This window comes from Elephantulus edwardii, unplaced genomic scaffold (assembly GCF_000299155.1).
Source record: "Elephantulus edwardii isolate Elephantulus edwardi_28Jun2011 unplaced genomic scaffold, EleEdw1.0 scaffold00032, whole genome shotgun sequence".
Taxonomy (NCBI): Eukaryota; Metazoa; Chordata; class Mammalia; order Macroscelidea; family Macroscelididae; genus Elephantulus; species Elephantulus edwardii.
Window position 1 is genome coordinate 11,227,427 of NW_006399782.1, and position 10,689 is coordinate 11,238,115.

Sequence of the window (10,689 nt, forward strand, 5' to 3'; positions counted from 1 at the left end):
GCCATGCATCCTGATGCTGCCAATTGGTCCAGTGGTGAGAATCTTTGTCTTCTTGACATTGAGCCTCAGTCCATACTGAAGGCTGCAGTCCTTGACCCTCCGCAGCAAGTGCACGAGGTCCTCCTCAGTTTCAGCAAGCAGGGTTCACCTTAGTTTTGTTTTTTTGTTGTTGTTTTGTGGTGGTGTGGTTTTTTTTTTCTCCTGAGTTTTTAAATCTACTCATTACTCGTCAGTGTTCTAGAGAGCTCCCTGACAGCAGAAAATGCAATACACCTCCTGATTTTCTGATTGTTGGTGCTAATAGCGTTGATTGTTGATTCAAGCAAGATGAAATCATTGACAGCTTTAATCTTTTCTCAGTCTATCATAATGTTGACTCTTGGAGGACCTTTCTTTCTTGATGTTCGGATACAATCTATAACAAAGGCTGTAGTCCTTGATCTTCTGCAGTAAGCATTTCAGAGCCTCTTCACTTTCAGCAAGCAAAGTTGTATCATCTGCATAATACAGGTTATTGATATGTGAGGTTAAATCAGCAGTTAACATCAAGTCATCATAATTCTCCATTCTACAACATAGTGCCTGGAAAAGAGTAGCCAAGTGGGGGACATCTCTTCCTTACTCCTCCTGTTACCATTATAGAAATGCAGGGATGAATTGCCTGTGAGTTTGAACTATGCCAGTCTGGGTCAGCTCCTCAATTTTAGAGAGTAAGCATTTCTCAAGGAACAAGTATTATCGGGGTTTTTTTCTGTCAGTTTTACACACTTTTTTTTTTTATTGTGTGTGTATGCTTTGGTCTGAGTGAAGTTCTAGCAAGCCCATGGTACTTGCAGAACTAAAGTCATGGCCACTTGAAAAAAGTGTGGAGGCAAAAGTGTCTGACCTACTTTGACTCTATAGGAAGGGGAGAGAATGCCCCTCAGTATCAGCAACTCAAGGATGATTCTTTTGGGGCCAGATATGCTGGTATCCTGCAAAGTTTTACCAATTCTGACACTAACCATCCCTCCCACTCACTCTTTACTTCTGTGTTGGACTTGATAAGTCATTACAATGGCTATACAAAACTCACAAATACAGCTAAGAGGACTGACATTTGGGTTGGAAAGAGACTGAGAAAGATATGATAAATTATGTATACTGCATTGAAACAGATGAGGGAAAGAATTATTTAAAGGGGATATGTGATTAGTTATTATTGTCATGACAGGAGTAAAGAACGAAGGCTGCATAGTGGAGTGGACTTGCGGGGAAGGAATGAAAAACAATGAAAGAATTTTTCTTTTACTTTTCCAAGAGAGGAGCGAACTGGGGGGGTGAGGGGCGGGGCAGGGGAAAAAATGCAACAATGAAGGAATGAAAATTTTTTTTAAAACTCAACCAACCAATATTTCCACACTCTTGTAACAACGACTGAATGGAAATCGAAACTCTCTGTAAACTTTCATTAAAATTAATAATAAAAAAGAGGGGGAAGAGGTTTATTAGGGAAACAACTTGTGATAATTCAGATTCAGGAACATTCAGGATACAGTTCTCTTATCAGGATGACCTCATTTCATGCAGGGCCTGCAGACAGACTTCTCACGGTTCTTGCCTTGGCCTTGTCAAGTGTTAGAAAGCTCTTTTAAGTTGTCAATTTAGGTGCCACATACCCCATTCCCAACAAGCTTCCTGCTCAAAGACATTTTGGCTTTAGCTTTATAGATCAGCAAACACGGCTCCCTCTGCAAACACCCAGGTGCACTCCATCTTCTTGCTCTCTGGGCTAGAAGCCCACAAATTTGTCTTTTTGGTTAAGGAGTTTTATAGTACAAGGACCTCATATCCAAAGGATGTACTTTACTTTTGACTCCTCTTTCTGATAGCAGCGAGGTTATTTCCTGCCCCTGGAATGGTTCGTTTCATGCCCAAGAGAATGGCAAAAGAAACCAATCTCCAAGCTTATGTTCCTTATTCCTTATTTTCATTATCTCACTCAAAGGTTATTGTTCTTTAGTTCCTTCAACTTAAAAAATGGTTAGTGAGTGCAACCTTTTTGATTTTCTGACTTCAGACTTTTGCACATTTCATTTGTCTTCCTGATGTGCCCTTTGGAATTTTCTGTTTAGCTCCTTAACTTCCTGATTCCTTCCCTTTGTTTTAGCTTCTTGGCATTTTAATGCAATATTCAAAGTCACTTCTGATATCTGTCTCAGTCTTTTCTTCCTTCTTTGGCTTTGTATTGATCTTTTGCATTCTTCATGGATGAAATTCTTGAGATCTTCCCACAGCTCATCTAGTCTTTGTTCATTCAATGCCCAAGGCCTCAACCCTGTTCCTGACATGGTTTTTAAATTCAGGTTGTATAGACTCAAGGTAGAATTTTGATTCATGTGAATTAGTTTTTATTTTCTTCAGCTTCAGCTTGAACTTGCATAAGAGATGCTGATCTGCTCCACAGTCTGCAACTAGCCTACTTTTCACAGTTGATATTAAGCTTCTCCAGTGATTCTTTTCACAGATGTAATCAACTTGATTTCTGTGTAGACCATCAGGTGAGGTCCATGTGTATAAATGTCATTTGTCTTTCATATGAAAGGGATTTGTAATGAATAAATCATTGATTGTGCAAAATTTTATCATTTTCTCTCCAGCCTCATTTCTGTTGCCAACTCCATGTTTTCTGACTTCTTGCTTGTTCCAAACTTTTACATTTCAGTACCCTATTACTAGTAATGCATTTTGGTTACATATTTTATCAATAGTAAGTTATAGAAACAGAAAGAAATTCCATCAACAAATGAATGGATAGGAGAAACTATGGTATATTCATACAACAGAATACTATGCAATACTGAAATACAATGAACTCATAAAACATTACACAACATAAGTGACCCTGGAGGATATTATGTTGAATGAAATATGCCGGTCACAAAAGGACAAATACTGCATAGTACCACTATTATAAAATAAATCTGACATGGGGGGAGAATAGGATTAGAGTAGATGGATAATGAGTATTGGAAAAGATGAAGGAAAGACTTTTTTAAAAGGAATATATGATTACGCATTACACATATGACAAAAGCCCAGAATAAGAGGTACATTGTAAAGAGAGGAGAGGGGAGAACGGGGAAGGAGGTAACTGTGTAACAATGATTTTTTTTTTCTAAAGTGGACATGTTGCAAGGAGGGACAAGTCCTTGGAGAGGGACATCATGCTTGGTAGGGTGGAGGGACAGCGCAGAAGGGGAAGACCCCCTTTGAGGTGGATTGATTCAGTGACTGGGGTAATCGGGATGGTTGTATCGGAGACAGTGCGATTGGCACAGGACAGAGCAGAGTTTAGGAATGTTGTACATAGGGTCGCTATGAGTCGCAAGCGACTGGACGGCACATAACAACAACAACAAAGTGGACTGGGAGAGGGAAAAGGGAGAGGTAGTAAAATGTGCAATAATGAATGAATGAAAATTTAACTTTTCTGTAAATTTTCATTAAAATCATAATTAAAGCAGTTTATTAAAAAAACAAAAATTTTGTAAGCTTTTTGCTTGTAAACATTTATCAGGATAAATGTAGAAGTTAAAAAAAATTAAATTTAAGTGCAATAACAACAAAAAATAACTAGATTTTCTTTTTCTCCCCTCTGGGGACCAGGTGCATAGACTCAAGGTAGAAAAAAACTATAATTGGGAGTCATTGCGCATCAACACCATCAAAGAGGTTGGAGGGAGGGAGGTAGTAGTATTTTGTCTTCCTTGTAAGTAACCCAACATTAATGATTTGCTGTAAATGTGTCTCCTTAATTAGGATAGAATGCTTGGAACTTGCAGAACAGCTCCAAATTATTACAGGAGAAACTTAAGAAACATAGCTGGAAGTCTGGAGAGGAAGAGATAAAACGCTCAGGTTTCCAAACTGATGAAGTGACATCTAGCACCCCAAAAGACATTTTACCAAAAAAATTTAATTATGGATCATCTCTAAGATTGCCTCTCAGCCCCTGTGTCGCTTTCTTATTCATTAGACACTAAGCAGGAGGATGTTTGGGAAGCTCTGAAATGCAGCCTGCTTGGCTGCTGGTTTTTTCCTATTCTTCTGTCTTCCAACCAACAAAAGGGACTTCTCTTGTTTAAAATGCAGGTTTTTATTTGAACTAGGAACCTTCAGGAGTTTAAATCTGAGTTTCAAGATAATAAGGCAGCAGACATTTGAGTGACTGAGAGGTTGGCGTAGATGGAAACATGAAAAGGGAAAATAGTTGGGTCAACGGTGTGAGAAAGTGAGGGTACTGGGCAGCACTCTTAGATCTGAGGGAAGGACAAGATGAAGCTGCCATTAAACCTTGGAGTAAGGATCTTTTTTGGCCACAGCCACCTTTCTCATTGAAACTCAGTCCTGAAGCCAGAGCAGCCTTCCCCAAGTCGGCCACTCTCGTGGTCCCTTCAACCACTTCCCTGAGCTCCAGTGATACCTTCAATCACTGCCTGTGAGGTGCTCTCTGCACTCTTGGTTCCCTCTCTTTTGACTGAGAGGCCACGGAGACTCCTTAGGCCTCCGGGCTCCTTTTCCAGTAGGTCCCCGCCCCAGCTTGGAACCCGGGGTCCCCGCGGCACCGCCCCCCTGGCTAGCGCCGCAGCCCGCGTCCGCGGCCCGCCCCGGCTGCCGCAAGTGAGCGGCCCCTCCCCGGGGTGGGGTTTCGGCTCTTTCTCCCCCTTACCCCCTCCGCCTTTGTTGCAGCCCTCCGGGACGTCCCCTCTTTGCTCCCCCTCCACGCCCTTGGGGCCACAGGGGTGCCTGGCGAGGGGCCAGGAGGGAGAGGGGTTCGAGCGGCGCAGGACGCACGCGGGCGGCCGGGGCGCGGGACGCGGGAGGAGGAGGCGGGCGCCGCCGCTGCAGAAGGGGGAGGAGAATGGGGAGGAGCTGGGGGGGCAGGCAGTCGGGAAAAGAGGGGTCTTAAGGGGCGGCGAGCCCAGGTCGGATTTCCTCCCCGGCAGGCGAAAAGCGAAGCTGTTCGGTTCCTCGGACCTCGCCGCAGCCGCCGAGCCCCGCGCCTTCCGGAGACCGGGACGGGACCATGGTGAGCGCGGGGCGCGTGGAGCGAGGGGCGAGCCTGCGGGACCCTGGGAAGTTTGCGGGGTCGGCGCCTTCAGTGTCGCTCTCTTCTCTCTTCCGCAGATGTGGAAACGCTGGCTTGCTCTGGCGCTGGTGGCCGTCGCCTGGGTCCACGCCGAGGTAGGAGAGAGCGGCCGAGGAGCTCCGAACTCGGGCCCTGGGCCACCTGGGGCTGCGGGTCGGGCGAGCTGCTGCCCGGGTGCTGGGGATGCTCTCCCGGGACGGAACTGGGACTTTCCACACTTGGGTAGGGATGGAGGTGCGCTCCGGGGAGAAAGACTCCTTAACGCAACTTAAGTCTCCTGACCAGGAAAAGTCGTCCGGGCCGTCAGCAGGAGCCCCACCTCGCTAATATGGAGGGAGAGTGGGGAGGGGGAGAAGGGACGAGCTGGCCGATTGGGACGGAGGCGGCGACAAGAGCGAGCGGCAGCCGAGTTCAAAAAGGCGCCTCCAGTTCTTTCCTTAAGAGGAAATTGAGAATTGTTGGGTACTTTCCTCTTCCAAGTCTGTCTCCTCGGGGGAGGGAGGAGTGGGGATAGGCGAAATTTCCAGAGACTTCTTAGGGGCGAAATAAATGTTTCTTTCTCTTGTATAAAGTAACATTGCAAGATTCTCTGTTACTTTCTTCCTTATAAAGTATCTTCAGGTTTTGGGTCATTATTCGGGCCATATAACGGATTTTTAAGTCTTAACATTCCCTTAAACTAACGCTATCCAAGTGTGAGAGCCATTGCCCTGCTCGTTAGGAGCTCTGCGGTTCCAGTTAAAGACTTCAGCGCGTTTTCTTCTTTTTCTCTTGGTAATGTTGTCTTTTCAACTTCAGTGACCTTCCAGAGACATTACAAACAAACCAACAAACCCTGTGCTCACAGCCCCTCCATTAACTCAAAGGTTTATGGACAAAAAATAAACAATTCTAAATTCCCTGGGCTCTAGTCTCCAGAAAAGTGAGGTCAGAAACCAAACATTTGATAATTATGGCAGGAAATGTGGAAGGAATTAAAAAGCATGAGGGAGAAGAAATGGAATGTACATTACAAAAGAAATAGTTCCCTGGTGGGTGGTTTTTTCCCCCCTCCTTTGAGTTTACCCCCTTCACATTACAGTTTAGCCCCACCCTTAGCATCACAGCTTGACTGCCTAGAAAATTAGAAAAGTATTCAAGTTCTTCACAGTATTTTAAAAAATACACATTACAGTGAACCCTCATGCAAGCCACTTCTGTATTGTTGGGTTGAAGTAGAAACCAGGTTGTTATTTTTGGTGTTAGTTGCTTTCAGTTGATTTCAGCTCACAGGGAGCCATGTGACAGTGGAGCTGCCACATAGAATTTTCTGGGCGCTCTGATGGTAAGGAGTTGTGCCACCGTTCAAATCCACTAGCTGCTTTGAGGGAAAAAGATAGGCTGTCTCCTTCCCATGGGATTTACAGCCTCTGAAAACCCAGTAAAGAGTAAGCTATGAGTTGGTTATGACTCCTGAGAAATGAATTGAAATTAAATTTTTTTTAGATTTTATTTTAATAATTTTAATGAACATTTACAGGGATTTTGGATTTCCATTCATTCATTGTTGTACTTTTCTATCTATTTTTTTTTTTTTTTTTTTTGGAGCAGGTCATCAGGTCTTACTGAGAAAGTGTGCTTGATCTTCCAACGTTTTCGTTAAGAGTCAAAGTGCTTAATTACACCACCAGGGCTGTTTTTAATCCTAGAGAAATAAGAATAATTTTTGATAGGAGAAAGATGGGCTGTTACTTCCCATATGATTTACAGCTTCTGAACACTCACTGGAGGGTCAGCTATGAGTCATTTCCAACTTGACAGCAATATGTTGAGTATTGACTACTGTGTATATAATAAAATCACATCTGCCTTCTGGGGAAATGGAGTCATGAACAGGTCACAGAACTGATCCATGTCTCCAGCTGTTAAGTCATAGGCATGGTATTTGAGCACCAGCAGTTTGACTCTTAATTGCTAGCTCTTGCTACTTCCATGCACAAGGGCTTCGTATTTATCCAAGTACTTTTACTATAGGGAGTACTGTTGATGTAGTGTTAGGGAGTTACGCCAGCAACCCACAGGCAGACAATACAAATCCACTGGCTGTTTGGCAGGAGAAAGATGGACAGTCTCCTCCTAGCCAATTTACAGCCTCTGAAAATCTGCTGGAGGGTCAGCTATGAGTCTTTTTCGACTCAGACACATAGTGACAAGTAGCCTGCCCTGTGTCATGTAGTTAGACTGTACTGAGGAAGGATTAACAGCTTTTTATGTATCAGATATTGGATTTTATGTATTAAATACATCATGTCTTTAAAAAATCTTGTTAGGTAGGTTTAGGCTTTATGTCCATTTTGCAGAGGAGCTATGTTTTAGGAGACTAAATAGCTTGCCCCAGAGAGCTCTGGTGGTGAAGAATTGTGCTGCCTACGTAAAGGCAGGCAATTTGAACCCATTAGCTGCTTTAGAGGAGAAAGGTGGGCAGGCTCCCATGTGATACACAGCCTCAGAAAACCTGATAGAGGGTCAACTATGAGTCAGTTCTGACTCAGGTACATAATGACAAGTAGCCTGCTCAGAATCATGTACTGAAGGAGGATCTAAACCCTTTGGAACCCTTCTTGAACTCCATCTCTGCTTTTCATTCATTTTGCCTTCTAGGGTTTGAATTTGAGGGAAGACTTCCCATTACTGGCGGAATTTAACCCCAGTGAAGTAACATACCTTCATCCCCTGCTGTGGCAGCTACAGGCCAGTGATGGATGAGGTGAATCCCTGGTTGGTTTTACACTAGTCTCAAGAATTGCTAGCTAGTGTGTGAAATCGCTCTGTGAACTGGAATGCAAACATGAGGTGCGAGGAGGCTGTTGGTTCACCCACTATAAAGCCAGGGAGCCTAAGATCCAGGAACTGTTCCTAGGCAGTCTGCACCATACTCGCTTCCCTCCCTGCCCTACCCCAACTATTTTGCAGGGAACAGCTTGGCTTTCATAGGAAGTTCCTCCTGCAGCAATTTCCTGCTTGAAGTAGAAGAGGATCAACTATTCTCACAGAATTCCCAGGCACAGTCCGTGGGGAAAAAAGGCAAAATGGAGAAGTGCTGAAGCATAAAAACTAAGGAAGTTGGTATGGAAAGGAGGTGGTGAACTCAGTGTTTAGAAACAGTTAAAATGAAATGAGTACTAGGCGTGAAACAGGTTATGTTTCATCATTCTTGGCCCCCAGGATTATCATCTTTTAATTAATCTTGCCTTTTTTTCCTTATCCTCATAATATTTGGCAAGTTTTTAGTCCATATTTTAATAGTAACCTTTTTAATAATTAACAAAAATGTTAAATTAACCCTCTCCAAATGACACTTGAAACTCAGCTGCTACTTCAAGCATTTTATCTTGTAGTTAATGGTGCTTGCAGTAGGTTTGTTTTTATTTTTTTTCCTTGAAAGCTACAGGAACAAACAACAAACCCAATTAATGATATTTATGGTCCTTATTCGCACAAATCCATTTTCACAAGCTTTGGATCAGTTGACCTATTTATTATACAGCTATTGGTGAACTTTTTAAAGTGAGATTTAGAAAATAAACCTGAACTTCTTGATAACACTTTGTTTACTACATGTGTAGGGATTTAATTAAGCAATTTTTCAATTGTCTATACTTATGTGTAGAGTTTATCTTTTCAACCATTTTAAAGCATTCAGTAGCTTAAAGTGCATTTACTGTTGTGCAGTCATCACCCTATCTCATTCGAGAACATTTTAAACACCCCAGAAGTTAACCCTATATCTGTCAAGCAGTGATTCCTGTTCCCCTAGCCAGTATCCTCTGCTCCTGGCGAAATACTAATCTAGTTTCAGCCTCTGGATTTACTTATTCTGGATATGTTATTTAAGTGGAATCATATACTATGTGACCTTGGGTATCTGACTTTGACTTTGCATGTATTCATACATTATTTTTCTGGCAGAATAATACTCTGTTGTATAGATAGGCCATCTTTTGTTTACTCATTCATGAGTTAATGCCCATTTGGATTGTTTCTGCTTTATGAGTTTTCTAGATAATACTGTTGTGAACATGTATTTTCAACTAATTCAGCATTTTAATAAATGTGATCACCTAAAAAAATTATATCTATATCTATATATCTCTGTCTCTATCTATCTATCTATCTATCTATCTATCTATCTATCTATATCTCATGTTGCTATTTAAAGAAACCAAAAGCTTTGAAATAGACCTCCAGAATCAGAGATGTTCTAAACTAGACAGAGGTAGTCTTTATTTTTATTAATGTTGCCACTCTATGCAAATCCACATTGGCTGGATTTTTAAGAATTCTCTTAACACTTCTCATTAAGAAGAGGGCTTAGTCTGTAGGGAGTAATGCTGCTAACCCCAAAGCAGCCCTTCTCTGGCCCTTTGAATCCACAGCTGTGCAAGAGAAAGATGAGCAGTCTCCTCCAGTGTGATTTTACAGCTTCCAAAAAACTCCACACAATACATTTGAGGGTTGAGGTGAGCTTCCTTTAAGAAAAGTGTTACCATCATTTTGAATGTTTTCTGTAGTCTCCCACTTGGTGCCTCAGGTTGCTTTTTGGATTGCTTACCTTTTTTTACCTACATTCTCTCATTGTTAAATTACCAACATACTCCCTTAGCCCGCCTCCACCTTAATTCTGCACAGTTCACCTGAGCAAATCTTTATGAATTCTTTAGAGCAATAAGTAAACCTCATTCTGAAAGGTGTATTGGGGTAGGGTATATGTGTCTGAAGGGCATTTGTTAAAATCTTGGTGAGATGGGGAGGAGGGACGTGGAGTAGGGGGCAGCAGCAGGAGTACTTCATCCACCAGTTGCATAACCAGTGCTGGTTGCTGCTGCATTGATTCTGATTGATGGTAACCCCATGAGTGTCCAAGCTGTGCTCCACAGGGTTTCCAGTGGCAAATTTTCTCTCTTCCAGAGGTAGATCCAGATCTTCTGAAACTCCTTTGGATTGACTTGAATCTGTACGCTTTTGGTTAATAGTCAATCCAGGGACTCCGCCAATAACCATCCCTATCTAGATTCTGTTGGGTCTGTGCTCCTCTTCACTCTTCTTCCTTCTCTCCCTGTCTATTTGTGAATTCTGCCATTTCATTGAGCAGCATTGATGATGGCGGTTCTTATGTGCAGCCTATGTAAAGGTTGAGAACCAAGCCACTCTTGGACTTAGTGTCCACTCTAACATGTCTGGTTGGAAGGAACTCTCTGGCCCGTCTGCCCAGCCACCTCCTACCCTTGTCCACTTGGTGATGGTTTCTGCTGACACTCTGATAAGCAGCATTCTAGGTCTAGAAATTCTTGACAGGGACCTCATTTACAAATGAGAACACTCATTCTTGAAAGGGTTCATACTTGTACCACAAACTTGAGTGCATTACCCAAAATAGTAAGAAGAAGAAGAGAACAGTTAAAATAATTCAGGCAGACATACCATACATACCCCACTTAGCTCTCAGGATGCAGTACTAGAAATGAAATCATTGTCCCTTCAAAGTCACATTTCTTTTTTTTTTCTATAATTATATTTTA

The 10,689-nt window shown here is 42.6% G+C and overlaps 1 pseudogene; it reads left to right on the plus strand.

Annotated features, from left to right (window-relative positions):
* The window catches only part of LOC102844027, a 47,204-nt pseudogene that overhangs the window by 26,317 nt on the left and 10,198 nt on the right, over positions 1–10,689 (plus strand).